This window comes from Felis catus, chromosome C1 (assembly GCF_018350175.1).
Source record: "Felis catus isolate Fca126 chromosome C1, F.catus_Fca126_mat1.0, whole genome shotgun sequence".
Taxonomy (NCBI): Eukaryota; Metazoa; Chordata; class Mammalia; order Carnivora; family Felidae; genus Felis; species Felis catus.
The window spans coordinates 97,866,427-97,891,051 of NC_058375.1; the positions used below are offsets into that span (position 1 = coordinate 97,866,427).

Below are 24,625 nucleotides of genomic sequence, written 5' to 3' on the forward strand. Positions count from 1 at the left end.
TCCAAAACCCCGAAATACCAAAGCTGTTGCTGCAGAACTCTCTCTCTTTTTTTTTTTTTTTTTTGCTGCTGCCACCACAGCTCCCAGCCCCTGCTGTGTGTGACCCGCCCGCACCATCTGGCACCCAGGCCCAGAACTCTCAGTAAAAAACTAACGCATACAATTTGAAGGTCCAGTCAGTTACTGCTCATTGCTAAAACTGAAGATCCTTTTGTTGCTTCTGATGTTTACAGAGGATTCCTAAGGGTTTTAGGGTGTCCTTGAGTCTTGGGTTTTCTTCACTATAGACAAGATGGGAGTACAGTTGATCCTTGACGGAGGTCGGGATGAGCTTCCGCAGAGTTGAAAATCTGCGCCTAACTTTTGACTCCCCCCCCAAAAGCAGCCTCCAGTTGGCAGGAAGCCTTAATGATAACATAAACAGCTGATTAATACATACTTTGTATGTTCTATGTATTGTATACTGTATTCTTACAATAAACAGAGAGAGAAGAAAATTCTAAGAAAATTTAAGGAAGAAAAATATACTTACAGTACTGTACTATATTTATAGAAAAATATCCACCTATAAGTGAATTATAACACACACAATTCAAACCTGTGTCGTTCAAGGCTCAACAGTATTTTTCTCTCTCCTAGGAGCCCAGTAGAGGTTGTCAGCAATCCTTGTTAATGTTTTCTTTACTTTTCCTTTGTTAATACGTGAATGTATGTAACGCAGGAATGTATGTAATGTATGAATGGGTCAAACTGGGAAGAAAGATGAAATCTGCTAAAGCTAACAAAAAAAATTTTTTTAGGGCTAAAGAAATTTTTAACTTGAAAATTGCTAGCAACAAATGCTGACTTTATGAGATTCACACACAAATATGAATGATGTGCACTGATAGTGTTTCAGTGGCAATGGAGTAGCGGAGCAACATGGGACACTCCTAACATAAGCAGGAATTATAAATATTTTTAAATGTTTATTATTTATTTTTGAGAGACAGACAGACAGACACAGCATGAGCAGGGGAGGGGCAGAGAGAGAGGGAGACACAGAATCCGAGGCAGGCTCCAGGCTCTGAGCTGTCAGCACAGAGCCCAACGTGGGGCTTGAACCCACAAACCCTGAGATCACGACCTGAGCTGAAGTCAGATGCTTAACCAACTGAGCCACCCAGGCGCCCCGGGAGGAATTATAAAGAGAAATGCTACTTGCTCCTAAATGTATGTATTAATACACTGTAGCTTTCAAAAAGTGGACAAACTATTTCAAAAACAAAAACGTTTTAATGCATTCTAGATGGCTGCCTATATAGATAGTATAGAGAATCTGTCTTTATATCTGATTTCATAGTTCCAAGTTTTGACAGATCAAACTCTTTATAATGTGGCTTCCCTGTTCTTATATATAAGCTATATACACGTTCTGTTTTTGTCCCATCCAAAAAATAAGAATCGCTCACTAAGCCAAGAATTGCCTCAGCTGTTTTCCTATAGGCATCTCATGTCTGACTTTAACCTAATTAAATTCGGAGCCACCTTGCACCTCAGCACCTCCTTCATGTGGCTCCGTGTGATCCTTTATACCCCACACCCACCTCCCCAGTTTCTTGCGTTGACTTCCACTATCATGGACACTCTAAGCCCTAAATGGGGGCCCAGTTTTCAAGTCCTAGATCTCTCCACAGTTTCATCTTCAGAAAACTCCCTAAAGCCAACTCACACATTTGTCCCTAGAGATTTCTTTCTCAAGTTTGCTTGAAGAGATCTAACAGAAACACAGACTGAGAGAATATGACAGCTTCAACAATTCTTCAAAAAAATTTTTTCTCTTCATACCATGAAATGAGTCAGATGAGTCAGCCTTCTCTATCCATTAAAGATTACTGAAGTCGGGGAGGAGTCACAAAAAGAGGGTGTAGAGCGCTCAATAACCACAATGGGCATCTCAACTGAAGAAACAGTTCCTCGAGTGAGCAGAAGTACAAATATGAAAAATCAGGCACGATTTAAAAGTTCAAAATAAAACAGCATGCTTGAAATAAAGGATACGAATCAAACTCTTTTTTCTGTTTTTTGTTCCCAAAGAGGTGATCCTTAATAATGCCTCTTTGTTTTTTTTTTCTTTTCTGAATATTTACTTCACCCAAGAAACACATCAACTGTAGTTTATCATTTTAAAATGTAATGTATACTATAACTTATCATATATAAGATTCTGATTCTAGCATATTAAAAGAAACCCATTTGAATCCATTGGGATAAGTGAAATACTCTTTGGGAAAGAGAATACTGACGCTCTATTTTACTAACTCAAGTCTTATAATGGGAGAGTGTCTCGCTCCAAATCCTGCAAAATATTTTATTTGATCAAATATAAGTATCTGACAAAATAGGAAGAATATGGAACATTCTAACAGTTGGTTTAAAAGTTGATGAAAGGATATGCCTTTACTTATTTATTTTTATGTTTATTTATTTTAGGGGAGAGAGAGTGTGAGTGTGGATGCACACAAGTGGGAAAGAGGCAAAGGGAGAGGGAGAGAGAGAATCCTAAGCAGGCTCCATGCTCCATGGGGCTCAATCTCATGACAGTGAGATCATGCCCTGAGCAGAAATCAAGAGTCAGACATTTAATCAACTGAGCCACCCAGGTGTCCCATAAACTGATGAAAGGGTATGCTTTTAAATGATTAATATTTTTTTATGTGAATTTTACCTCAATTAGAAAGAAAACTGATGAAAGGGACCAGGAAGACTCTTACTTCTGGCCACAATGGAGTAACTGAACTAGACTCACCTTCCCAACATAAAGGATTATAAAATAAGACTTATATATTAAATAAATGCTTTCACATATTGGATAACAAACAACACAGGGCTGTGGTGTTTGAAAGAAGAAAAACAAATGAAGCAGGCACTATGTTGGCCCAGTTTTCACCCTGGAGGTTCTTTCCAGAAAACAGCACAGAATATGAAAGCCTTGCTGAGTAACAGATAAAGAGATCAGAGTTTGAAGGGGCTACAGAAGACGGAATCTTCAGGGCAGAGTATCAGAAAGGAGGAAGCAACACAGAAAAAGCTCCAGAAATCTACATAGGATCCTCTTGAGTCTTGGTTTGAAAACTAAGTTGCCAATGCACAGGGTTGAACACTACACAAGGCTGGAAATAAATTACTGGCAAAGGAACAACTACAGGGGACCTGCAAGATGACTAATATCCAGAGTTCACAAAGGTCTGGGAAATGTTCAACTTCCAATGATCTACAGAGGAGCAGACTTGTCCAACATCCAGGGAATTCAGTAGATACGTTAGGAGGTCACGGCTTGTCAGCAGGACTAAACTAGCCCTACAGTTTACTGTACTTTAGAGCTACTATGCTCTTTATGCTACTTTAGAGCTATCCTAACAAAGTTTTTAAAAGCCCTAAAAGGATCAAGTTGATTCATAAGTGAAGTTCCCCCCCCCAAATTAAACTCAGTAATTTTTATATGAAGACATCAAAATGTAGACACTCAGCAATGTAACATTCACAATGTGCAGCATCTGTTCAAAATTACAAAACAGGTAAAGAAGCCTAAAGGTGGGAAAAATCAAGAGAAAAATCAGTCAATAGAAACAGAAACAAAAATGACAGATACAGAGTGGCCAAAGACTTCTGATCCAATATTTTAAATACATTCATAAACTTACAAGAAAACACAAACATAATCAGTAGAGAAACGAAGATGTAAAAAAAAGAAAGCAAACAGAACCTCTGGAACTTAAAAATACCCTATCTGAAATGAAAAAGTCACTGGATGGGTGGAACCGCTATTTTAGATACTGAAGAAGAAATGATCAACTAAGTGAAATAAGGAGTGAAAGAAAATGTCAAACACAAAAACTGAAGCAAACCTAATGCTAACACAAAAACTGAAGCAAACCTAGTGCTAACACAAAAACAAAAACCAGATACTCCCCGAAACAATATCAAGCAGTTCACCTTACATAAAGTGGGAATCCCAGGGTGAAGGTGGTAGGAAGGCAGAGAACAAATATTTCAAAAAATAATAGCTGAAGTTTTTCTAAACTTGATGAAAGCTCTAAAGCTATAAATCCAAGAGGCTCAACAAATCTCAAACAGGATAAACACAAAGAAGGCCTCATCAAGGCAAACCATAATCAAGCTGCTGAAAATCAGCGATAAAGAGAAAATTCTTAAATGGCCAGAGGAAAAAAAATACACATTACATTCAGAAATAAAGAGGTAAGCAGGAAACAATGGAAAATATTTAAAGTGTTGGCAGGGCAGGTGGACAGGATTGGGAATCTAGAATTCTAGACATATCCTTCAAAATTAGGGTTGAAATAAAGGCATTTTCAGTTGAAAAAGGTTAGGAGAATTTGTCAGCAGCAGACTTGCACTCAGGGTGATGAACACAATTTGTGAGTCTCAGTGCAAACTGAAAACGTGGGGCCCCTTGTTCAAATGCAGGGAAAGGGCTTTAAAGGTAGATATGAAGCTTTTTCCCTTTCTTCTGTAGGCTTTGGATTTGTCATGGTGTTCTTTATTTACTATCTAATGTTTTAAGTAAAAAAATTAAAAATTTAAGTTATTTGCATGAATTTATCATTCATCTATATGTTGTACAATCCCTTATTTATTTGTTTGTTCATTTGTTTATTCATTTATTTTTAAGTAGGTTTCACACTTAGCATGGAGCCCAAAATGGGGCTTGAACTCACAACCCTGAGATCAAGACCTGAGCTGAAACTAAGAGTCAGATGCTTAACTGACTGAGCCACCCAGGCACTGCTGTGCAATGTCATTTTAAATGCAAATATCAGCGTATTTAACTTATACGCAGAATCACTGAAAATAAAAAATTCCTATTTTTGGCTTGTCCTAAAGGGTGCCTAAAGCTGGATGGAAGAGACAAACACAGTCAGATTCAGAAGATTTGAAGGAGAAAGAGAGGGTTCCCTCAGGCATGGAACCAACCAAGAGAGTGTTGTGAGGTCTAGGGATACTTGTGGAACAAGTGCAGATTCTCACATGAACCTGGGAGCCCAGCACTGTGATGTGGGGCATGCACATGCTTGTTTGGGCCTAATGGCTGCTAGAATCTCCCTCTTGCCAGCCACCAAACCAATATGCCACACTCTGGCTGAGGCAGGGTCTGGGAAAGTATAGCCAGGTGTCTCCACATCCCACAGGTCTGCCTCCCCAACTCATGATAGACAAGTAGCCCCCAAGGATCTATAAAACTCTGCCCAGAACACACCTGAGATCTGGATCACGATGGGCAATAGGCTTGCTTCCATAAAACCAAGGCCTCCAGTTGGCTGCTCATCAGATATACCATGGTGCTGCCAGTCATGAGCAGGATACCCATTGTCATGCCGTGTTTCAAGACACCATGAGGTGTACATGCCCAGCCTCATCCCTCACACACAAGGCTTCTGCCAAGAGCAGAGAGTGACAGTGGTCACAGGGTATAGGTAGGGAAGGGCCATGCAGGGCCAGCTGGAGAGAGGGCAGCTGGGAACCCATCCTCAGGAAGTGGCAGGAGGCAGGACCCTGTGTGAATTGAAGCTCCAACTCCCAGTGCACCCTACATTATGCAATCAGACTTCACCAACAGAACACAAATTTGAGAGTGCCTGGCTGGTTCCGTTGGTAGAGCATGCAACTTTGGATCTCAGGGTTGTGAGTTTGAGTCCCACATTGGGTGTAGAGATTACTTTAAAAAAAAAAAAAAAAAAACACTCTACAAATACAAAGATTAAGTTACCAGAATTTCAAAATGGCTACCACAGAGCATAAAACCTCACAGGGCCCTTTTGAATGCAGGACCCTGTACAGCTATATTGATTGTCTGCCTATGAAGCTGGCCCTTGTTTACACGATAAGAAATGTTAAAAAAAAAAGTTACTCAAATTGAAGAAAAATGATACCAGATGGAAATCTGGATATAAACAAAGGAATGATGAGAACCAAAAATGGTACACATGCATAAATAAAAAAGACATATTTTTCTCATTAATCTCTTTAAAAGATGATTGTTTAAAGTATTGTGGAATACACAATAATAATGTATAATGTATTGTGGAATTTGTAATAATGTGGGAGTAAAATTTAAGACAAAAGCACAAAGGAGGGAAAGCGAAATGGAAATATAGTACCATAAATTTCTTACTTTATATATGAAGTAGTACATTATTTGAAGGGGATGGATTAAAGTTGTATGTTGTGAACTCTAAAGCAATCACTAAAAGAATGGGATTCTAAAAAATACTCAATGAATAAAAAGATGGGGTTGGGGGAGAGGAAGAGAACCACCACCACAACAACCAAAAAACCATGTGAAACAAACAGAAAATGAACAGCAAAATTGTACAGTTAAAAATCTGACCACACCAATAATTATGTTAAATGTAAATGAGGTAAATTCTAAATAAAAGGCAAAGATGATCATACTTGATAAAGAAGCAGGCCTAACTCTGCACTTTTATAAAAAATTACACTTTGGGGGCACCTGGCTGGCTCACTCAGTGGGGCATGTAGGTTTGAGCCTCACATTGGCTTTAGAGATCACTTAAAAATAAAATCTTAAAAAAAAAAAAACACCACTGCACTTTGAATTTAAAGACATAGATGTGTCAAAATAGATTCAAACGCTGAAGTAAATATTATAAGAATACTAGATTAACTGTATTATTATCAGACAAAGCAGAATTCTGGGCAAGAAATATTAGCAGAGACAAAGAGAGAAAGATATGTCAATGGGTAGCTGGGTGGCTCAGTCGGTTAAGCATGTGACTCCAGGCTTTGGCTCAGGTCATGATCTCATGGTTCTGCAAGTTCGAACCCCATGTCAGGTTCCAAGCTGACAGGGTAAAGCCTGCTTGGGATTCTCTCTTTCTCCCTCTCTCTTTGCCCCTCCCAAATGCACATGCTATCTCTCAAAATGCATACAGACATAAATAAATCTTTAAAAAAAGATTAGAAAAAGAAAAAAAGACATTTCAAACAAAAATGGAGTCAATTCATCAAGAAGATGGAACAATCCTAAATGTTCATGTACCAAATAACAGTTTCAAAATGTAAGAAACAAAAAAATGTTAGAACCAAAAAGACAAATGGACCAATTTGTAATTTTACTGAGGATTTCATCACTCTTCATGAGTAGTTGACAGAAAATCAGGAAATATATAGAAGACTGAATACCACCATTAATCAGCTTGACCTGAGTGATAATTTTATTTATTAAAAAAATTTTTTTTAATCTTTATTTATTTTTGAGAGAGAGAGAGACAGAGACAGAGTGTGAGCAGGGGAGGAACAGAGAGAGAGAAAGGCACAGACTCAGAAGCAGGCTTGAGGCTCTGAGCTGTCAGCACAGAGCCCAACACGGGGCTTGAACTCATGAACCAGGAGATCATGGCCCGGGCTGAAGTTGGACACTTAACTGACTGAGCAATCCAGGCGCCCCAAACTGAGTGATATTTTAGAACACTACACCTAACAACAACAGAATATACATTCAAGTATACATGAGAATGCATACTGAGAATGATTCTTTAACTCATGATGGAACTTAATTAGATATAAATAATCAAAAGATATCTGGAAAATGCCAACATATTTGGAAACAAATGCTTATATTACAAAAGAAAAGAGTTTGTAAACAATGAATGAAAATACTATATCTTGGTTAGTGTTAAAACACATTTTTATCCCATTAAGTTTCAAGATATTATTTTCAATTATTCTCCAGATTAAATGCTCTAGGTTAACCCCGGTTTGAATGATCCTACTGCCAATCCTGCACAAAATGTACCATCCTTCTCATTATTACACCCTTCTAAATCCTATAGTGAAATTTGAATGTTATGATTATTATTATGATTATGATTTAAGGTTGTTTCTTAAGAAGAAAAAAAATAAATTAAACCCAAAGCAAGTAGAATAATAAGATGTAAATATTCATGAAATAGCAACAACTGAACAACAGAGAAATCAATGAAACAAAAAAAGTTATTTGAAAACATCAATAAATTGATAAACATCTAGGAGAACTGAACAAATAAAAAGGGAAGAAATAGCACAAATTAGCAATATCAGAAATGAAAAGGGGGCCACCACTGCAAATTTTACATTAAAAGATATAAAGGATGATTATAAATAAATTTATTAGAGTAAATTTGATAACTTAAATGAGATGGACAAATTCCTTAAAAGATACAAATTGCTAAAACAGACACAAGATGATACAGAAATTCTGAGTACCTCTATATGTTATTTAATTTTTTAAGTTTACTTACTTTGAGACCAAGAGAGACAGACAGACAGACAGACAGAGAGTGGGGGAAGGGCAGACAGAGAAAGAGAGGGAGAGAGAATCCCAAGCAGCTCTGTGCTGTCAGTGCAGAGCCCAACATGGGGCTCAAATCCACAAACCATGAGATCATGACCTGAGCCAAAATCAAGAGTCAGACACTTAAGCAATTGAGCCACCCAGGCACCCCTCTATATTTATTTTAACAATTAAATTTTTAATTAAAATCTTTTGCATAAAAACTCCAAGTACAGACAACTTCACTGGTGAATTTTATTAAACATAGAAAGAAATATTAATCTTACACAAACTGTTTCAGAAAACAGAGAAAGAGGAAACATTTTCCAACTCATTTTATGAGACCAATATTACCAGTTAGAACCAAAGACACTACAACAAGAACAAAAATAGAGAATAGAACTCATGAACATAAATGTGAAAGTCTTTTAAAAATTGTAGTAAATAAAATCCATAAATCAATATAAGAGATACTAAGTCATGACTAAATAGAGTTGATAAGAGAATGAAAAGTTGCTTTAACATTAAAAATCATCATATTTGGGGCACCTGGCTGGCTCAGTCAGTTTAGCATCCGACTTTGGCTCAGGTCATGATCTTGTGGTTCATGAGTTCGAGCCCTGCGTCAGGGTCTGGTCTGACAGCTCAGAGCCTGGAGCCTGCTTCGGGTTCTGTGTCTCCCTCTCTCTCTGTCCTTCCCCTGCTTGTGCTCAGTCTCTCTCAAAATTAAGTAAACATTAAAAAAATGTTTTAAAGTCATCATATTTATGAGATAAAAAAAATCCACTTGTGAATATCTTAGTAGGTGCAAAAAAGCACTTGAAAAAATTTCACATCTATTCATAATTGGAAAAAAAACCCTCTATCAAATTAGAAACTGCACAATCTGATAAAGGGCAATAATGAAAAAAATACTTCAATATCATACTAAGTGGTAAAAGATTGATCACCTTTTCCCTAAGATGGAGGAAAAAGGCAAATGTCTTCTTTCACTGCTTTTATTCAACACTATATGAGTTGTTGACTATATGAGAAGTCATAATCAATGCAATAAGGCAAGAAAAATGAAATAAAAGGTATTTACATTGGAAAAGAGCCCAGGGAATAATGTTGTGAAAAGAGGAGGGCTTGGTGTGGCATTGCCATTTCTAACACCTTGGGTCTCTGTGCCTTTTGCAGAACTTCCAACAGTGCATGTTGGGAAAGAACATCTGGAAGTTCACAACCTCTGTGGTCTGTAGGAGCCTCTATGAGGAGGGCCTAGGGAAGAATTTGTCATTTTCAGTGGAAAACAAGTGGTGACTGTGTACTTTGGATTGGGATTTGCTGCACTTTTTTTTTTTTTTTTTTTATAGTAAGACATCAACTGCTTAAGAAATAAGGATGTTTTAATTAATCCATTAAACAGATGTGAAAAGGAGCATTTTAAGAGGTACAATATCGGGGCGCCTGGGTGGCGCAGTCGGTTAAGCATCCGACTTCAGCCAGGTCACGATCTCGCGGTCCGTGAGTTCGAGCCCCGCGTCAGGCTCTGGGCTGATGGCTCGGAGCCTGGAGCCTGTTTCCGATTCTGTGTCTCCCTCTCTCTCTGCCCCTCCCCCGTTCATGCTCTGTCTCTCTCTGTCCCAAAAATAAATAAAAAACATTGAAAAAAAATTAAAAAAAAAAGAGGTACAATATCTTTGAAAAATGGATCAAACTCTTAAATTCAACATACTCAATATGTTTGTAAATAAACTTAAGGCATGAAAAAAAAGGAAAAGAAGTATACACGATTGTATACATAGAAAATCCTAAGAAATCTAAAATTACAAGTTATTAAAATTACAAACTACTAGAATTTAGCAAGGTCTCAGGACACAGTCAACATATAAGTGGTATGTTATACATACTGTGAACAGAAAATTGGAAAATGAAATGCAAAATAACATTTAAAGTAGCACAAAAATCATCAAATACTTTGGGGTACAAAACTTGTACACTGAAAACTACAAGATACCACTAAGAGAAAAAATTAAAGGACTATTAAGTAAACAAAGAGATATATCACATTAATGAATTAGAATATTCAATTTTGCTAAGAAACAAATTCTCTCAAAATTGATCTGTAGATTCAACACAATCCTAATCAAAATCACAGGAGGTTTTGTTGCAGAAATTGACAAGCTGATTCTCAAATTTATATGGAAATGCAAAGGACCTCAAATAGCCTAAACATTTTTTTAAAAATATGAAAGTTGAGGGGCGCCTGGGTGGCGCGGTCGGTTAAGTGTCCGACTTCAACCAGGTCACGATCTCGCGGTCCGTGAGTTCGAGCCCCGCGTCAGGCTCTGGGCTGATGGCTCAGAGCCTGGAGCCTGTTTCCGATTCTGTGTCTCCCTCTCTCTCTGCCCCTCCCCCGTTCATGCTCTGTCTCTCTCTGTCCCAAAAACAAATAATAAAAAAAAAAAAAATATGAAAGTTGAAGAACATATATTACTGATTTTAAGACATTATAAACAGCTACCATAATCAAGACAATGTGCATCAGTGAAAGCAGAGACAAATGGATCAACACAACAGTACAGAGTCTAGAAATAGATCCTCACTTTACATAGTTATTCGATTTCCACAAAGTTGGAGAAAAATAATCTTTTCAATAGATGGCTTTGGAACAAATGGATATCTATATGGAAAAAAATTAACCTCTACCTTTACCCACACATTTACAAAAATTAACTTAAGGGGGTTGTGGGTGGCTTAGTCAGTTAAGCAGCCGACTTGATTTTGGCTCAGGTCATGATCTCACAGTTCATGAGTTCGGGCCCATGTTGGGCCCTGTGCTGACAGCATGGAGCGTACTTTGGATTCTCTCTCTCCCTCTCTTTGTCCCTCCCCCACTCGTGCGCTCTCTCTCTCTCTCTCTCTCAAAATAAATAAATAGAAAGAAAGAAAGAAAGAAAGAAAGAAAGAAAGAAAGAAAGAAAAAGAAAGAAAGAAATTAACTTGAAATATACCATAAACCTAAACCTAACAGCTAAAACTATAAACCTCCTAGAAGAAAAAATAGAAAAAAAAAAATCTTTAGGGAAGGAAAAGATTTCTTAGATAGGACACAAAAAGCACTAATCATGGGGGCAAGAAACTGACAAATTGAACTTCACCAAAATTAAGATCTTTTGTTCTTCTAAAGATGTTTTAAAAATGAAACAGCAAGCCACAAACAGCGAGAAGATATTCAAAATACATATATCTGACAAGCACTTAAACCTACAACATATAAGGAACTATTACAAATGAATGATAAGGCAAACAAAATATGCATCAGAAAAAAAACATGCATCAGATGTGAACAGATATTTTACAAAAGATTTTATGAGTAGCCAATAAGTACAATGAAACACCTGAAAAGATTTACACTATCACTAGTCATTAAAGACATGAAATGAAAATATGAAATACCACTACATACTCACTAGATACTCACTGATACTAAGTATCAGAGCACCTGGAGCCCTCAAACACTGCTGGTATAATATGGTACAACCATTTTGGAAAACAGTTTGGCAGTTTCTTATAAAATTAAACATAATGGGGCACCTGGGTGGCTCAATCGGTTGAGCATCCAACTTCAGCTCAGGTCATGATCTCATGGTTCATGAATTCGAGCCCCGCATCAGGCTCTGTGCTGATGGCTCAGAGCCTGGAGCCTGCTTTGGATTCTGTGTCTTCCTCTCTCTCTCTGCCCCTCACCCACTTGTGCTCTGTCTCTGTCTCTCAAAAATAAATAAATGTAAAAAAAAAAAAATTAAATTAAATTAAATTAAACATATGATTGCCAAATGAAGTAGCAATTTCACTTGTAAGTATTTCCTATGAAAGAAAATGTTACGTTTACACACATACTTCTACGTGAATAGCCCTAACTAGAAATAACCAAAGGCCATCAACAAGTGAATGCACAAATTATAATGTATTCATACAAAAGGATATTCCTCAGCAATAAAAAGGAACAGAACGAACAATATGCACAATGTGGACATCTCACAAAAATATGCAGAAACAAAAAAGTACATATAGTATGATTCCATTTATATAAAATTCAAGAACAGCCAAAATTAATCTATAATGAAAAAAAGCAAATCTGTGATTGTCTAGGGCCAGGGGTTGAGAACTAACTACAAAAGAGTATAGGGAACTTTTTGGGGGGGAGATGAAAATATTATATATCTTGATAGGTGTATACATTTGTCAAAACTAATTTCCCATACACTTAAAATGGGTGCATATCAAATTATATCTTGGGGCACCTGGCCAGCTCAGTCGGTAGAGCATCCATCTGACTTTTGATCTCACGGTTGAGTTGGGTATAGAGATTACTTTGTAAAAAAAAAAAAAAATAGGGGCGCCTGGGTGGCTCAGTCAGTTGAGCATCTGATTTTGATTTCGGCTCACGTCATGATCCTACAGTCATGGGATCAAGCCCTGCATTGGGCTCTGCACTGAGCATGGAGCCTGCTTAAGATTTTCTCTCTCTCTCTCTCTCTCTGTCTCTCTCTCTCTCTCTCTCTCTCTCTCTCTCTCCCTTTCCTGCTACCCCTCTCCCCTACTCATGCTTTTCTTCTCTAATAAAAAAACAAAAAATAAAACAATTAATTTGTAGGTTACAAATCCCAAAGTGTTCTATATCACACCTACTATTAAAAATTTGACATTTGACAGTTGGGATGCCTGGGTGGCTCAGTTGGTTCAGCATCTGACTTCAGCTCAGGTCATGATCTCGTCTGTGGGTTCGAGCCCTGCTTTGGGCCCTGTGCTGACAGCTCAGAGCCTGGAGCCTGTTTCAGATTCTGTGTCTCCCTCTCTCTCTGCCCCTCCCTCTGCTCATGCTCTAACTCTCTCTCAAAAATAAATAAACATTAAAAAGTTTTAAGTAAAATAAAATGAAAATAAAATAAAATAAAATAAAATAAAAATATGACAGTTAATTGCAACTTCCTCTTCCTCTGACAGAGCCAGAGTCACTCAGCTCTCTAATTGTTTTTCATCTGAAAAAGAAAAAAGAAAAAAAAAAAAAGAGGCAACAGGATTTAATTTCCTGAATCTGAGAGCTTTTTTTAAAGTTATTTAGAGAGAGAAAGAGACAGGATGAAAGTGGGGGAGGGTCAGAAGGAGAGAAGGAGAGAGGGAGAGAAAGAGAATCCCAAGCATGGTCTGCACTATTAGGACAGAGCCTGATGTGGGGCTCGAATTCACGAACCATGAAATCATGACCTGAACTGAGGTAGGATGCTTAAGCGACTAAGTCACCCAGGCACCCCTTGAATCTGAATGCTTTAAGGGAAAACAATGCCAACATCAAACTCAAAAACAAATGGTCTCCTCAGAGCAGGTGCTACTGGTCTTCTGTATCCTTAATAATCAAGTGACAATCAATTAAATAGCATAAATAAATTTGTTACTAAAGTAAACAAAATCCAAACACAGTGAGTTTACTTTTGGGACAATTTAATTTTCAGCAAAACAATCTTCTTTTCAATTTTCACATAAGGCACACTGCTTGGGAACAAAGGACTTAACAAGGGTTCATATTTGTAATGAATTCCAGACCTTTTGGAAACAGTGAATGTATGCTAGATAAGATACATTAATTTGTTTTTTTAATCACTCTTTCGGGTGCCTGGGTGGCTCAGTCGGTTGAACGCCTGACTCTTGATTTTGGCTCGGGTCATGATCTCATGGTTCATGGGATAGAGCCCTGTGTTGGGCTTCATGCTGATATCCCAGACCCTGCTTGGGATTCTCTCTACCCCTCCCCAGCTTGTGCATGCTCTCATGCTCTCTCTCTCTCTCTCTTTCAAAATAATAAATAGACTTAAAAAAATCACTCTTTGTACTCAAGCCTACATTCTGTAGAACTAGTATCATCTTTCTCTGAACAACAGATTTTGATCAGGAAATCTAAAACAAGTTATCACATAACCATACTCTTGTGTGTGTGTGTGTGTGTGTGTGTGTGTGTGTAGAATAATGTTTTTATTTATTTGAAAGGTGTATGTGGTATAGAAAGATATTCTGATCATTTAAAATGGTAAATGGTTTTTTTTGGCTGATGGGATTATAGACGTTACCAGTTTTAATAAAATTTACAAATTATTATAATTAGAAAAATACAAATACATTGTATTTGCTTTTAAAAAATGCATTGTTGGGGCGCCTGGGTGGCTCAGTCGGTTAAGTGTCTGACTTCGGCTCAGGTCACGATCTCGCGGTCCGCGAGTTCGAGCCCCACGTCGGGCTCTGGGCTGATGGCTCAGAGCCTGGAGCCTGCTTCCAATTCTGTGTCTCCCTCTCTCTCTGTCCCTCCCCCGTTCATGCTGTGTCTCTCTCTGTCTCAAAGATAAATAAATGTTAAAAAATTAAAAAAAAAATTTTAAAAATAAAATAAAAATGCATTGTTTTGCTTTTAAAAGGAAGAATATTTAAGGAAATTTCATTATCCATTAATGTCATTCTTTTCTTTTATTGTTTGTATCTGTAGTCCGTCATATCCCCCATTCTAGTTACGTGGTTAACCATACTCTTAAGCATCTAAATAATCTGAGATTTCTTCCTCATTAACGCATTTAGCTCCCAAGAATATTATACCACTCATTGCAGATTTTCCTTCAGCTCTATGTGTTCTTTTGTGAAGAGGCATATAGATGCCTATGTTTAAAATCCAAGTTTCAGGTTTAGTGCCTGTTTACCAAAGAAAATGGATGCCAAGAGGATTCCAACTGCTAAGCTATGAGAAGGAACAGTCAGCCAAATGGAAACACAATCACTATAGGTGTCATGAGGGTGACTTAATTCAGGAAAGAAATAAGACAGAAGACAAAATTTCTGGGAAAGATGATCACCTCCACCCTCCCCCCACAAAATCTCTACCGGTTAAAAAAAAAAAGGCAGCATAGTGGAAAGAGGGGAAGAAAACTAATATTGATTTTATGTCTACAATAAATAGACATAAATAAAGTGCAAGGTACTTTAACAAACATAATCTTCTTCTCAACAACAATGATGTAGATATTAATCTCTCTGTGCCATATTCTTCATCTGAAAAATGGAGATGAGTGATGTTCCCAGTAGTCCAAGGTTCTAACAGCCAGTGGAGCTGGAATTCAGATCTGAATATGACTACTCCCAGAGTCACTGCTTTTCCCACTCACTGTGATAGACTGCCCCCCAAAGTACACTGGACTGAAATCAGAAGAAATGGAGTTTAGTCCTAACCCTGCAGCTTAACCAGCTGTGTAACCTTAGCAAAGTCACTTTACCTTTCTAGGTTTCAGTTTTCTCATCTGAAAATTCTGATTTATCACTGCTCTCTGTGGACTTCCTTTAACATTTCCTGTAGTGCATATCTGTGGTCAACAAATTTCCTCCTCTTTTATTAAAGTAAATTTATTTCACCTTCAGTTTTGGAGGTTATTTTTGCTGGATATAAAATTGTAGATTGACAGGTTTTTGTTTTGTTTTGTTTTGTTTTATTTTGTTTTTCTTTAGTTTAAGGTTGTTATTCTTTTTTTTAATGTTCATTTATTTTTGAGAGAGACAGAGTGAGCAGGGTAGGGGTGGAGAGAGGAGACAGAATCCCAAGCAGACTCTGTGCTGTCAGTACAGAGCCCCTAATGGGGCTTGAACTCATGGAGCTGTGAGACCATGACCTGAGCTGAAACCAAGAGTCAGGCGCTTAACCAACTGAGCTACCCAGGTGCCCCTAGGTTGTTATTCTTTGGCTTGTAGTTTGTATCATTTAAAAAAAAAATTTATGTTTATTTATTTTTGAGAGAGAGAGAGAGAGAAAGAGAGAAGCTGTATTTTCCAACTTCAAATTTCTATCTGGTTCTTCTAACATTTCCATTGCTCTTCTGAAATACTCCATTTCTTCACCCATTACATTTTTTCCTATATATTATTTAATATATTTATTATAAAAATCTTGAAGTCCTTGTTGGCTAATGCCAACATCTGGGTCATCTTTGGGTTTCCTTTTACTGACCCCATTTTTTTCTTTACTATGGTTCACATTTTCCTATTTCTTCTAGTTCCTTATAATTTTTAATCATATTCTTAGCACTGTCTATAAAAGAACAATAGAGGAAAAGATACATTTTGTATTTGTTTTGTTTTATATATTTATATATTTCTGAGACTGTAAGCATTCCTCTGTGTGGTAATTAAATTGAGGGACTAATCATTCAGATTCCTCTTATAGTCAAGTTGAACTGAGGCTGGATAGCAGGTCTTATTACATGGAATTCACTTGGGATTGTTTTTAATTTTTTTTTTAAGTTTATTTTGAGAGCATGCGTGAGTGGGGTAGAGGCAGAAAGAGAGGGAGAGAGAGAACCCCAAGTAGGCACTGCACTGTTAGCACAGAGTCTGATGCAGGGCTGGAACTCATGAACTTTGAGATCATGACCCGAGCCAAAACGAAGAGTCAGATGCTTAATTGACTGAGCCACACAGGTGCCCCAGAATTCACCTGGGATTAGCTCAACCTCTAACCCCCTGAGCTGCTGCTACCTCTTAAATCTTGTCAGTATTTGAGCTGGAAAGAGCTTGGCTACAGTTTCAATTATTTTTGGTTCAACTTTGGATCCAACCCTGGCAGGATATCACTGCACAAATATGTGGGATATAAAACTTCTTTGTGTCTCCCCTACCTCCCACAATGCTGCTTTCTTATTAGTAAAAACTGGAACAGCAGAAAATTATTGGGCCAAGTGGTTTGTTTTTGCATTTTGGATTCTTCCAGATTCCAATTCACACTCCAATTCCAAGAGTCCATACCATTAACTAAGACTTGGCAGATTTCCCCTTGCCTCTGTAAAGCCTTCCCATCTATGCCAGGGCTACCTGTATCCAGACTATGTGCTTGTCCTCGGGTATGAAAATTGTTATGGCTCTTTGCTCACTTTTAAAGGAATTCACTTTGGAATTCAGTTCATCAACATTTCCTTGCATCCACTACTGTTCACTGACCCCCAAGAAATATATGATTTTTATTTTGTCCCGGATTTTCTTGTTACTGTGGAAGCAAATGTTTTTCAAGTCTTACTACATTCTAACTGGAAGAGGAAGTCTTCAAATGTTTTTAACGAAATAGAATGGTGAACAACAGAATAAATCAGAATACATGTACTGCATGATGGTAAGGGTAAATATCGCTTCAGAATGTTTGTTTCAGGTATGTGTGTGTGCTATGGATTGCAAACGTATTTATTATGGTAAGGTGTGGTCAAAAAAATTATTAAGTCTGTCTAGGGACATTAAAGTCCCTTCAGTGCAAGGCAAGGAGTTTAGAGAAAGGATATCAAGACACTAATCCCCCCCCCCCCTTATTAATGTTTGTTTATTTTTGAGAGAGTGACAATGAGTGGGGAAGGGACAGAAAGAGGAGACAGAGGATCTGAAGCAGGCTCCACGCCAACAGCAAAACCCAATGCAGGGCTCAAATACACGAACCATGAGATCGTGACCTGAGCCTAAGTTGGCCACTTACCCAAAGGACACTGATCTTTAAAGAGACTTGTCTGCTGCTAGCTGGATTTCAGGCACTGAAACATTTCAGAAACACAAAAGTTTTTACATGTCAACACGGAACAAAATAAGTCCCTGGAAAAATACACAAAGCATAAATTATCACAATAGGCAACTGATGTTAGAGAAGGATAAAATACACCCAGATATTTTAATAACCACCAGGCTTTGGTTTTTATTAAAGCCAGTTTCTGGGCCTATGTATTATAATTCAATTTGCTGCTTACTGATTGCTATTTTTAGATTAAGAATGCAAAGAAAGATTCTGGAGACAGAATGTGCTCCTTTCATATTTGGCTTCTTTAATAAAAATATTTTTAAACTCTCTTTTTTTGGAGGGAAAGAGACAAAAAGACTCTCTGAATGTAAGAAAGCTATTCTTAGGGGCATCTGGGTGGCTCAGTCAGTTAAGCGTCCGACTTCGGCTCAGGTCACAATCTCACGGTATGTGAGTTCAAGCCCCGCGTCGGGCTCTGTGCTGACTGCTCAGAGCCTGGAGCCTGTTTCGGATTCTGTGTCTCCCTCTTTCTCTGACCCTCCCCCGTTCATGCTCTGTCTCTCTTTGTCTCAAAAATAAATAAACGTTAAAAAAAAAACAAAAAACAAAAACAAAAAAAAAAACAAATAAACAAAGGGCCAACAAAAATTTATGTAGAAACTGTGGACAAGCCAATCATGCAGCTTTTTAAAAATGTCATAGGTACACATATGTGTGCTTTTATTTTTTTACTTTTTAAAGTTATTTACTTATTCATTCATTCATTCATTCATTCTTTCTTTCTTTCTTTCTTGAGAGAGCACACACACTGGAGGGGCAGAGAGAGAGGGAAAGAGAGAGAATCTCAAGCAGGCTCCACACTGTCAGCACAGAGGCCAATAAAATTCTCCATTGAATTTGCTTCAAATATTTTAAAGCAAAAGAGAAAAAAAATGTCAAACTGGCTTCTACCTCTCAAACTTTTACCAGCTTGTCAACTGTTCCTTGAGCAACAAATCTTCAAAGCAAGCACAAACAGGATATCAGCCTTTTATCTCACTCCTAATCAGAGGAAACAGCCTTATAGGTAACTAAAAATGATACTCAAAATAGCAAAGAAACTTAAAAAAAAAACCCTAATATTACTAATAACAGACAATATAAACTTCTCAACAGTTATTGTGCCTAACTGCAAAACAAGCAATAGGATTCTTCAAAAAATAAATTTAATGCCTTAATAGTTCAATCAACTCTCTTAAGACCTCTGTCATGGTGATTTTCTGAGGTTTTTTGTTTTGTTTTGTTTTGTTTTTTAGCTATTTTCTTTTTTCAATCGGGCTTCACACTCAGCACGGAGCCCAATTCAGGGCCTGAACTCACGACCCTGAGCTCAAGACTCAAGCTGAGATCAAGAGTCGGACACTTAACTGACTGAGCCACCCAGGTGCCCCTTCTTGAGTTTTTTTTTTTTTAATGAAAGGATGAAAAATGATAGTTGACTTAATGCAGATTATATTCAGATGTTGAGGCACAAGTCAAAGAATTAGAATAATGCTAACTTTGTGACTGTGTTAAATGGCTGGTTATCCACACTTCAAAAAACTTCCAAATGACTACAATTCTTCGCTGTTCACTGAATCTAATGGGTACTGATGGAGATTTTACTTAACAAAGCTGCGTAACCCTGGGAACTACTCTCATAACTAACCCAATGGTGTTACTGACGAATGTGTCCCCCCCCCCAAATTCCTATGTTGAAGCCCTAATCCTCAATGGGATGGTATTGGAGATGAGGCCTTTGGGAGGTCATGAGGATGAAGTACTCATGAATGGGATGAGTGCCCTTATAAGAAGAAACAGAGAGATAGATGATCTCTCTCTCCACCATGGGAGGATACAACAAGACAGCCATCTGTAAACCAGGAAGAGAGCCCTCACCAGGAACCCAACTGGATGGCACCTTGATATTGGACTTCTCAGGCTCTAGAAATGTGAGAAATAAATTTTTGTTAAGCCACCCAGTCGATGGTATTTTTGTTATAGCAGCCTAAGCTGACTAGACAAAGGGTAATTCCAACTTCAAAACATACCTCTTATCCTGACCACTCACCATCTTCATTGCTACCACACCAATCCACGCCATCATTTCTCCCTCTCTTGTTTTCTGATTTCTACTCATTTTTTTTAAATTTTTTTTTCAACGTTTATTTATTTTTGGGACAGAGAGAGACAGAGCATGAACGGGGGAGGGGCAGGAAGAGAGGGAGACACAGAATCGGAAACAGGCTCCAGGCTCTGAGCCATCAGCCCAGAGCCTGACGCGGGGCTCGAACTCACGGAGCGCGAGATCGTGACCCGGCTGAAGTCGGATGCTTAACCGACTGCGCCACCCAGGTGCCCCTCTACTCATTTTTCACATCTCCTGTCCATCTTATCTAAGGTAAGGCTTCTTTCGGGGCGCCTGGGTGTCTCAGTCACTTAAGCATCCATCTTCGGCTCAGGTCATGATCTTGTGGTTCTCAGGCTCAAGCCCCGCGTCAGCTCTCTGCTGTCAGTGCAGAGACTGCTTCAGATCCTATGCCCCTCCATCCCTACCCCAGTTGTGTGTGCGCTCTCTCTCTCTCAAAATTAACATTAAAAAAAATAAAAATAAGGCTTCTTCCCCCACATATTTTTCTATCCCTTCACTCTGCTATATTTTCTCCATAGAGCTAATCATTTACCTGAAATTCCATTATTTGTTTGTTCACTTCTTGTTTGTCTTCCCGACTGGAACATAAGATTGTTCATGACTATATTCCCAGCACCTAGAAGAGTGTGCCCCATACAGTAATCCCTCAACAAATATTTGCTGAATTAATGACTAAACCCTAAATATAAGAATGTATAAAGAGGATGGGAATGCAAGCTGGTGCAGCCACTCTGGAAAACAGTATGGAGGTTCCTCAAGAAACTAAAAATAGAACTACCCTACGACCCAGCAATTGCACTACTAGGCGTTTATCCACGGGATACGGGTGTGCTGTTTCGAAGGGACACATGCACCCCCATGTCTATAGCAGCACTATCAACAATAGCCAAAGTATGGAAAGAGCCCAAATGTCCATCGATGGATGAATGGATAAAGAAGATGTGGTATATATATACAATGGAGTATTTCTCGGCAATCAAAAAGAATGAAATCTTGCCATTTGCTACTACGTGGATGGAACTGGAGGGTATTATACTAAGTGAAATTAGTCAGTCAGAGAAAGACAAATATCATATGACTTCACTCCTATGAGAACTTTAAGAGACAAAACAGATGAACCTAAGGGAAGGGAAACAAAAATAATATAAAAACAGGGAGGGGGACAAAACAGAAGAGGCTCATAAATATGGAGAACAAACTGAGGGTTAGGGGAGGGGGAGTGGGAGGGGGGATGGGGTAAATGGGTAAGGGGCACTAAGGAATCTACTCCTAAAATCACTGTTGCACTATATGCTAACTAATTTGGATGTAAATTTAAAAAATAAAAAATAAAATTTAAAAAAAAGGATGTAAAAAGAGGAAAGGTTTATGAAAATCAGCAATGCCTGTTACTTTAAGAGTTTCTAATGATTTGAAGTTGCCCCATTTGTAGGAGGGGAAAACATGTTAAAATACTTTAAGGATAAATGAGTAACACCAAAACAGCTTATTTAAAATGATAACAAGCACCACAATAATAAGGTCCTTTTTATATATTTATGATTTGTTGGGCACTATACACATCTCATTTAATCCTCACAACAATCTCTGGAGGAAGATATTTTGATTTTCTAGGTGAGAAAATTGAGGCTTAGCAGGGTTAGATAATTTTTTTTAAAGTAGGCTCCACACCCAAAGTGGGGCTTGAACTTATGACCCTGAGATCAAGAGTCCAATGCTCTACTGACTGAGCCAGCCAAGCATCCCAGGGTTATATAACATTTTTAAATGTTTATTTATTTGAGAGAGAGAGTGAGCACAGGAGAGAGGCAGAGAGAGAGAGAGAGAGAGAGAGAGAGAGAGAGCAAATCACAAGCAGGCTTCGTGCTGTCAGCACAGAGCCTGATTCAGGGCCCAATCCCACAAACCATGACCTGAGCCAAAACCAAGAGTAGGAAGCTCTACCGACTGAGCCACCCAGGCACCCTGGGTTGAATAACTTTTTAGGGTCATATACATTACATTATTAAGTGGAAAAACTGGAATTTAAACTCTAAAACTCTTGTTCTTATTAGCAAATAGCATATTACCTTCAAGATAAAGACATTTTGATAAGGGACATATCTAAAGTCAGAGGTCTCCAAACTCTGATTTGAAACTCCTATGAAAAAAAATGATTTATGTATATTTATAAATTAGACACAACTATAATAATATGCATATTATAAAATGAAAAATTTTAAAGCACGAGATATATTTTTTAATTAAAAAAATTTTTTTTAACATTTATTCATTTATAAGAGTCAGAGAGCACAGGCAGGGTAGGGACAGAGAGAGTGGGAGACACAGAATTGAAGCAGGCTCCAGGCTCCGAGCTATCAGCACAGAGCCCGACACGGGGCTTGAACTTACAGACCGTGAGATCATGACCTGAGCCGAAGTCGGACGCTTAACCGACTGAGCCACCCAGGTGCCCCAAGATATACTTTTTAAATTTTTTTAATGTTTATTTTATTTTTGAGAGAGAGAATGAGCAGGGGAGACAGAGACAGAATCTGCAGCAGGCTCCAGGCTCTGAGCTGTCAGCACAGAGCCCAACGCAGGGCTCGAACCCACGAACCGTGAGATCATGCATGACCTGAGCTGAGTTGGTTGGTTAACCGACGGAGCCACCCAAGCACCCTAAAGCATGAGATATTGTTAAAAATAATTTTATTTTATTAGCTTTGTTAAAAATTAACTATATAGATGGAGGACAAAAGAACCATTTCATTCTTACTAAAGTATTATAAACTGTAAATATTTTATGTAAGAGCAATGTGATTGTACATGATTTTTTTTCTTGAAACAATGATTCAAATATCTAGTTCTAAACTCAGCGTATTTTCTGCTTGATTCTAAGTGTGTTATGGGCTGGATTGTGTCTCTCCCCCATCCCCTCCCTCATTCATGTGTTGAAGTCCCAACCCCCAGTATCTCAGAATATGACTGCATTTGGAGACAGTCTTTCAAAATGTAATCAAGTTAAAATAAAATCACTAGAGTGGGCCCTAATCCAATATAACTGGTATCCCTATAAGAAAAGGAATTTGGGACACAGACACAGAAAGAAGACCATGTGAAGACACAGGGAGAAGACAGCCATCTATAAAGCCAAGGAGAGAGGCCCCAGAAGAAACCAACACCTTAATTTCAGACATCTACCCTCCAAAAGTGTAAGAAAATAAACTCCACTGTTTAAGTCACTGAGTCTGTGGTACTTTGTTATGGCAGCTGAGCTGACTAATACAAAGGGTTATAGGAGTTGAAAAAGATAGCTCACCACAATACCTAGGAGCCAAAGAAAGAAGAGCTTTGTGGACTGAATTGAAATACTCATCCGTGAATTCCATTCACAACTAAGCAAAAGTTTCTGCTGAAATCTGACTGGTGTATTTCCATCTTCTCCGAAGTCTATGGACTATATTTGCAAACTAACTGGTCAGTGTTAAATTATTTAAATTTTTAACAAACTGATTAAAAATCCATTGGAACTACTTTGAAAGGTTTTATTTTATTTTAAAAAATTTTTAATGTTTATTTTTGAGAGAGAGAGGGAGAGAGACAGAACACAAGCTGGGGAGGGGCAGAGAGAGAGGGAGACACAGAATCCAAAGCAGGCTCCAGGCTCTGAGCTGTCAGCACAGAGCTCAATGCAGGGTTTGAACCCATGGACCACGAGATCATAACCTGACCCGAAGTCAAACGCTCAACTGACTGAGCCACCCAGGTGCCCCAAGATTTTATTTTTTTAAATGTTTACTCATTTTGAGTGGCGGGGAGGGGCAGAGAGAGGGGGGACACAGGATCCAAAGCCAGCTCTGAGCTGACGACAGTGAGCCCGATGCGGGGCTTGAAGTCATGAACTGTGAGATCATGACTTGAGCTGAAGTTGGATACTTAACCAACTAAGCCACCCAGGTATCCCTGAAAGATTTTAAAACAGACCAGAAAATTGTTTCCAAGGGTCCTAAGTGTGCAGATATGAAGCTTTTACAGATGATATACATCCTTTGTTTTGGGCAACAATAAATAGCAATGAAAACACTTCCAAACACCAAATCCTCTCTCTAAATCATGAGATTCTTCAGAAAAACAATAGAGTTCTCATTCATTCTTAAAACATCACTTTTACCTTGAAGGGATATATTGAATGTGTCTATATTTTTAAAAATTTCTGCCAATAATCAATTGTTATTACAGAAACCCAACAGTTCTGGAACTTTTCTACTGGTAAAGGAAATATTTTAAACTTTTAAACTTTCAACTTCTAAACTTTTAAAAATACTTCTCCATAACAAACTAAGAAACTACATGAAATACAAATTCTTTTTTTTCTTTTTAAGTTTATTTAGAGAGAGAGAGAATAAGTTGGGGAGAATCAGAGGGAGAGGGGGACAGAGGATCTGAAGCGGGTTCTGTGCTGAAAGCAGAGTCTTGACGGGGGGCTCAAACTCACCAACCACGAGGTCATGACCTGAGCCAAAGTCAGATACTTAACTGACTGAGCCACCCAGGCACCCCTGAGATACAAATTATT

At 38.2% G+C, this 24,625-nt stretch overlaps 1 protein-coding gene across 4 annotated transcripts in view; it reads right to left on the reverse strand.

Moving 5' to 3' along the window:
* DENND2C (DENN domain containing 2C) overlaps positions 1 to 24,625 on the reverse strand; it is an 89,324-nt gene that overhangs the window by 42,135 nt on the left and 22,564 nt on the right. Inside the window, exon 2 of one of the 4 annotated variants that reach the window (XM_023259017.2) lies at positions 1,828 to 1,955. The exons of 2 other annotated variants lie outside the window; for them this stretch is intronic. The gene's annotated coding sequence lies outside the window, so the exon portion shown is untranslated. Of the gene's footprint in view, positions 1 to 1,827; positions 1,956 to 17,861; positions 18,293 to 24,625 lie in introns of those variants that run through there. One more of the 4 variants, XM_045033314.1, reaches the window with a different exon arrangement.